The sequence below is a fragment of the Camelus bactrianus genome, unplaced genomic scaffold (genome assembly GCF_048773025.1).
Source record: "Camelus bactrianus isolate YW-2024 breed Bactrian camel unplaced genomic scaffold, ASM4877302v1 HiC_scaffold_55, whole genome shotgun sequence".
Classification (NCBI taxonomy): Eukaryota; Metazoa; Chordata; class Mammalia; order Artiodactyla; family Camelidae; genus Camelus; species Camelus bactrianus.
In genome coordinates, this window is record NW_027413972.1 from 817,501 (window position 1) to 825,000 (window position 7,500).

A 7,500-nucleotide genomic window follows, 5' to 3' on the forward strand; every position below is an offset into this window, starting at 1 on the left:
GGCATCGATCACCATCCACAGAATCGTTTTCTCATCAGAAGACTCAGAATGGTGTCACGATGCCTCCAGGTGACCCATTCTATAGAGGCTGGTGGTTAGATCTCGTTATCTCATAAGCACTCAAGGTGTGGCCTTCTTGGTCACTCAGGCTATTTTGTCAGGTCATTAGTCCCGTGACCGACCTTCTCCTCGGAGAAAGACTCAGAGACCCAGCATGATGATGACTTTCAATGAGTGAAATACAGTAGAAACAGTAAGATCGATAGCTTCCAGTTTCAACAACAGGCCTGGAACCGTGAGCAGCAACCAGTCAGTCAGGACAGTTGACCGTTTTCAGGGCGAGCATAAGAAACCGAATGACACCCCCCCCCAGCAAATGAATGAGTGAATGAATGAATGAATGAATGACCTAATGATCCTCCCCTCCCCCCCCGCCAAAAAAAGAAGCAATAATCCGTTAGCCTAATTCCGGCCATTTTATTCATCCTCCTTCACCCTGAAGCCCCAGTCACCCACGTGCCACAGTGGTCTGTTTTCTGGTTTCCTCCACCACCCCACCCCCCACCAACCACCACCCCGCCAACATCCCCCCATGCCCAACCACCGCCCCAAGTGTGGGACTGGACGGGGGTGCAGGGGGCTGAGGGGGCGGCAATGGCGGCTTGAGGTGAGGGTGGGGAGTGTTCCGCCCAGATCGTATAGGAAGCTCAAACACAGCTGCAGTACGAGACAAGATGGTAGATTTCTGTGAGTCCTCCCTCCTCTTAAAATCCGTCCTAAGGAGGAGACAGACAGAAAGAGAAACATCACCCTCACTCCCAACGCCTCCTGCGCCCTCGATGCGCCCCAAAACAACAACAAGAAAAACAAAAACAAACACGACCACAAATAAGTCGCTATCCCTGGGGAAGAAGGATTCGATGGCATGGGGATATCATTCTAAAATTCATTCCCTCTTCATCACATTTCATGGAAACCGATTGCAATCTATGAGGCCCTGTGAAGGTAGGGGTTGGGGGGGTAGGGAGGAGGGAGGGAAGTGAAGGGGGGGAGAGGGAGAGAGAGAGAGAGAGAGAGAGAGAGAGAGAGAGAGAAAGAGCAGAGGAGAGGAGGGATAAAAGGGGAGAGGACAGGAAAGGAGAGGAGGGAAAAGAGGGGAGGGGAGGGGAAATGAGAAGAGGGAGAGGAGAGGAGTGGAGGGGAGAAGAGAGGAGTGGAGGGGTGAGGGGGAAGGGGGGAGAACAGGGAAGAGGAGAGGAGGGGAGAGGAGAGGAAAGAGAGACAAGGGAGACAGACAGACACGCATGCGCGCGCGCACACACACACACAGAGAATAGCGAAATGGAGAGAGAGGCAGAGAGAGAGAGAGAGAGAGAGAGAGAGAGAGAGAGAGGGAGAGAGAGGGAGAGAGAGAGACAGACAGACAGACAGACAGACTGACAGACAGACACGGATCTAGGTCAGGGATACTACACATGGGTATTCTTCTGAGTGATTTTATGTGTTTTCTCAATCGCCACGTCTATGGAGATAAAAATCGCTCCCATAAGATGAAGGGAGTCCTTCTGCCACCGCCCACGGCCCCGCCCACCAGCACCGCTTGTGTTTGTCAGGGATTCCAAGCCAAAGCACGTGGAGGAGCGGGAGAGCTTCCTGGCAGCCCAAGGAGGAGGAAAGTCCGGCAGCATGAGAGAGGTGGTTGGCACGGGGAAGCTGGAGGCCGGCTGACGAGAAGATGGGTGAGGGGGCAGGGAGGAGGGTTTCCCAAGTTGGAGAGCCAAGACGAGGGAGGGGAGCTGTCGGTGGCTGCGTTCTGACCCCGACCCCAACCCTGACTGGAGCGGATCCCTGAAAGGAGGCGGTTCGGGCTCTCTGGCCGAGAACGCCCCTCTCTTCCTCTTTGTGCAGAAACACCTTCCGCAGACCGAGAAAGTCCATCCCGAGACCCTCGTCGGAAGAGTCCTTTCCAGACCCATCACGATCCTCCTGGGCCAAGGGGTCCAGGGGATGGGGCGGGGCCTCCATTCGATCCGTCTTCCGTCCGTCCGTCCATCCACAAGATCTTGAACATCCATGTAGGATTCTGGATGGTAGCAGTTTTCCAGGATCCTCGAAATCCTTGTAAGTCCTCTCCTGGCAGATTCGACCCCTAGGTCGTACCGCGCAGCACAGGGCACTAGATTCAGTCCCTCGGGACGAGGGTTCCTGAAAAAGACCAGGAAAAAGAAGAACAGAATCACTATGGTGTGCACCAGCCAGAAACCAGCACCACCTTGTCACTCGAACAGACTTGCAAAAGGCGGGGTAGGGAGAGAAAGTCATAGGATGGCTACCATCCCTCCCACCCCCACCCCACACGCCAAGCCCCAGACCATCGTCATCCCTGCTCCCCCTCCCCTCCCCTTTCCTCTCCCTTCCCCCTCCCCCTCCCCCTCCCCTCCATCGACGCCCGCCTCCCGCTTGTACCCCACTCCTCTGAACCCAGCACCACCCACCCCAGCCCGGCCCGGCCCGGCCCGGCCCGGCCCGTCCGTCCGGTCGACTTCTTCGCAGGGTCTAAAATATCGCCCGGCCGACAGGCAGGTGGCACATGGCACATGGCACATGGCACATGGCAGGGGAGCGAGCGGGACGGTTCGGGATCTCTGGGTGGCAGGGACACGCGGCCGGACAACCAGGAGCACGGACGGCCTGGCGTGCGTTTCTCCGCTCGGGGGGGCCTCGACCAGAGACCGTGGTACGGGGAACGGGGACACACACACACCACACACACACACACCACACACACACACCACACACACCACACAGACACAGACACACAGACACACAGACACACAGACACACACACACACACACACAGACACACACACACACACCCCTTCACCCCCACCCCCAAACCTCTGACAGCTTTCGTTTGTTTTCGGCCGACCGTCCCTCGATGAGGTACGAGTGCCTTGGCTGGGGCTGGGGGGGGGGGGTGGAGTTCCTCCCTCCACAACGACCCCACACGGGCTCTGTTCTGGTCACCCGAGTCCTCTTCCAAGTCAGACCACAGGCCTCCATCACCCGGCGCGAGCACTCGGGGAAACAGTCACCATCCTCATCGCTCCGCTCCACCTCTACACGTGAAGAACTGTTCCCAGCCCACGCCACTCCACCCCACCCCACGCCCCGATGCCACCCACCGCAGTGGAGAGAAACGAGACGAATCCACAGACGTGCATCAATCCGATGAAGAAAGCGACGGCCCTATTCCAAGGAAGCATAGATATCTAGGTAGGAGATTCATCGAGTACTATGGAGGCGGTGGGAAAGGGGGGGGTTGCAGTGGGGAGGGTCTAGAGATCAGGCAGTACAGCCCATGCTTAGCATGCAAAAAATAAAGGTCCAGGGTTCAATCCCCAGCACCTACTCTTCAAAAATAACCCGAGAAGAAGCAAGACGGCGGAGTAGAAGGACGCTCGTAGCTCACCCTCTCCCACAAATACACCAAAACTCACATCGACGGACCCACTCGGCCAATCAGACCACCTGCGGAACTCCGACAGAACACCGCCCTCTTCGAAAGACAAAGACGCCCAAAATCTGGTAGGAGAAAAGGAGAAAAGAAAGAGTCAAAAGCAAAACAGTGCGGGAGGGACCGGCAGAGGAGGAATAGGGCTCGTTCGCCAGACCTCCCCGTCTCCAACGGAGAGGCCGACGGGACGGTGGGGGAGCCTCCGAGTCTCAGATCTGCCCGGAGCGCCCCTTGACCGACCGACCCAAGTGAAACGGGCACAGAGGGTCCCCGCGACACCCAGCCCGAGTCGCAGGCCGGCAGCCGGGGGCCGGGACAGGCCGCACGAGCCGGGCAGAGGACCGTGGCGGCGGCACCACGCGCCGTGGCCGGGAGGGGATACAGAGCAGAACAACCCGCCCCCCCCAACCCGTCCATTACGGGGAAAGAAAGGCAAAGCAACACGGCCGGTGTGCCCTGGGGAGAGGGGCGCCGTAGCCTCCATCTCCTCAGACCTGCGGCGCCATCACCGGCCCTTCTCGCGAGAAGAGAGGCGGGGCGCAGCCACAGCCGCCATAGCCCCTGGCGCGCGGCGCGCAGCGCGCGGGCGGGGGCGGGAGCGGGGGCGGGGCCGAGACTCGAATCCGCACCCGGGGGCTCTGCAACCTCCTAGGCAGGACTGAGACTCGTTTTCAGCCTGAGGCAGATATTATATATCTGCCCCGGTACCTCAGAGAACTCGCGCCACCAAGACTAAGAAGGAGCCGAGTTTTGGAATGCAGCAGGGACGGGGCGGTTCCACCTTCTTCCCCGAGCCCACCTACGGAGAGGAGCGCCGACCCGAGGCGGAGCACACAGCCGCACAGAGCAGCGGAGCGACCGGCGCCGGGAGAGGGCAGGCGGCCAGCCACCCTCCCTCCTTCCCGGCAGGAACGCAGCATCCGACCGCGGTGCCAGGAGGGGGCGCGATCTACTTGCCCACAGGCACCGAGGGCAGCACAGACGAGGGCGCCGACAGAGGGCCCGCGGAAACAGCAAGCTGAGTTCACGAAACAGGGCGACGACAGAAAGACTTCTCGGTGAAACCGTTAAGAGCGCACCGTCTCCAGGAGAACACATCCTTTTTTTTTTTTTTTTCCTCTTTTTTTTTTTTCTTTTCCTTTTTCTTTTTTAATCTCTTTTATATCGGTTTTACCTTCTGTTACCTTTTTAACCTTTACTTTTGAACAGTCGTATACGTTTACGGTTTTAATCCCTTTTAAATGTTTCATTTCAAGTCTTTTCATTATTATTATTTTTAAACATCCACCCCCTTCCCTTTTTCATTCTCTTGGTTTTGATCTCCTGTTACTGGTTATTCACAGGTTTCAAATATTGTTTCTCGATTTTTTTCCTCCTTTTTATTAAGGTTATTAAAAGACGTCTCAACTCGATCGCTATTCTGCTTCCACTTACTCTTCTATTCATGATTACACACTGTCTTCAAACCTTTTCTTTCTCCCGTCTTTTAAAATCCTCTGTTTTATCTTTTGTTAAAATCTGTTCTATTTCCGATTACCTTTTAAAAATTTACTTTTGAAACAATTGTATATTATTTTCTGATCTTTTCTATTTGTTTTTAAAGGCTTTTAGAAGACGTCTCAGCTCAATTGCTATTCTGCTTCAACTTGCTCTTCTATTATTGATCGTACACTGTTTTCAAACCTTTTTTTCTCCATTCTTTTAACATCCTGCCCCCACCCCCTCTCTCCCTCTCCCCCTCTGTCTCTGTCTCTGTCTCTCTCTCTCTCCCCCTATCCCCCTCTCTCTTTTAAAGTTTTATGCCTGCCTAGGCTTTCGATAAATACATAAACTCCTTAAGGACACCAATAGATAACTGATACTCCTTAAGCCACAGTGCCAGAGAGATAGGAGCATTATGAAGAAGCAGAGGAACCACTCCCAATTAAAAGAGCCAGAGAAATTCCCTGAAAGCACGATCCATGAAATAGACGTGGATGGCCTGCTCGATCAAGATTTCCAAAAAGGAGTGATCCAAGTCCTGAAGGAACTCCAAGAGATAGTGTTGAGAGATATACTATACGTCAAAAACGAAATCGAAGCTATAAAGAAGAGTCAAGGAGAACTGGTCCACTCATTGGCTGAAATGAGAACTGGTCTAAAGGCTGTCCAAAGCAGGCTAGATCACGCAGAGGAACGAATAAGTGGCCTAGAAGGCAGGACAACAGAAAGAACCCAATCAGAACAGCTGAGAGAAAAACCAATAAAGAACAACGAAAACCATCTTAGGGACCTAAGGGACCCTCGAAAGCGTGCCCATCTACGCACAATAGGGGTTCCAGAAGGGGAAGAAAGAACCAAGGGGACCGAAAAGATATTCGAAGAAAGCATGACTGAAAATTTCCCAAATCTAAAGAAGGAATCAGATATCCAAGTCCAGGAGGCTCAGAGGGTACCCAACAGAAAGAACTCAAACAGGCCCACACCAAGACATAGGCTAATCAAGATGGCCAGAGTCAAGGATAAAGCAATGATCCTAAATGCCTTTAGGCAAGAGAAAAACAGAGTGAGTTCCAAGGGAACCCCCATAAGGCTCTCAGCGGATTTCTCTACACAAACACTACAGGCCAGAAGGGAGTGGCAAGATCTATTGAAATTCTTGAATGAAAAACAAAACAAAACAAAACAAAACAGACAAAAAGAAGCAGCCTAGGATACTCTATCCAGCAAAGCTATCCTTTAGAATAGAAGGGGAGGTAAAGAACTTCACAGACAAGCAAAAACGAAAAGAGTTTAGCAACACTGAACCCATGCTAAAAGAAACATCAACAGGTCTACTCTAAATAGAGAAGAAGGAGGATGGTACAAAAATGAGACCACTCATCACCGGAAAGGTGATCACTACCATTCATTCCAAACGGAATAAACACAAAATTGTAAAAAGAAGACATCTAAATCATTAAGAGTGGCAGAGGGAAGCAAGAAAATAATAGAGACTTTTTTTTTCCCCCCTTCTCCTTCCTTTCTTTCTCTTTTAGATGGGTTTGAGATTCTATTACTATCTGTTTCATACAAACAGTTATAGCCATAGGTGAATAGACTTCCAAACAGGGTCAACCGAACTCCAAAACGTACAAGTGAGTCACAGAAGCCAACTAAAGGCTAACTAAAGGCGGGGGGGGGGGGAAGCATGGAGATGAAACAACATGCTATCGAAAAACCAATGGGTGAATGATGAAATCAAAGTTGAAATAAACAAAAAACCCAGCAACAACAACAACAACAACAACAACAACAACAACAACAACAGCAACAACAACAACAAGAACAGCAAAGAGAACCTTGATACAAATGAAAATGAAAACCCAACCACCCAAAACTTATGGGACGCAGCCAAGGCTGCACTAAGGGGGAACTTTATAGCGATACAGGCCTTCCTCAAAAATGAAGAATGATCTCAAAGAAACAATCGAACCCACCAGCTGAAAGAACTAAAAAAAAGAAGAGCAGAAACACCCAAAAGTCAGCAGAAGGAAGGAAATCCTAAAGATCAGGAAATCAATAGAGTAGAGGTTAAAATAAAAAGAGAGAAGAAAGAAAGAAAGAAAGAAAGAAAGAAAGAAAGAAAGAAAGAAAGAAAGAAAGAAAGAAAGAAAGAAAGAGAGAGAGAGAGAAAGAAAAGAAAGAAAAGAAAGAAAGAAAGAAAGAAAGAAAGAAAGAAAGAAAGAAAGAAAGAAAGAAAGAAGAGAGAGAGAGAAAGAAAGAAAGAAAGAAAGAAAGAAAGAAAAGAAAGAAAGGGAGGGAGGGAGGGAGGAAGGAAGGAAGGAAAGGAAGGAAGGAAGGAAGGAAGGAAGGAAGGAAGGAAGGAAAGAAAGAAAGAAAGAAAGAAAGAAAGAAAGAAAGAAAGAGAGAGAGAGAGAAGAAGAAAGAAAGAAAGAAAGAAAGAAAGAAAGAAAGAAAGAAAGAAAGAAAAAGAAAGAAAGAAAAAGAAAGAAAGAAAAAGA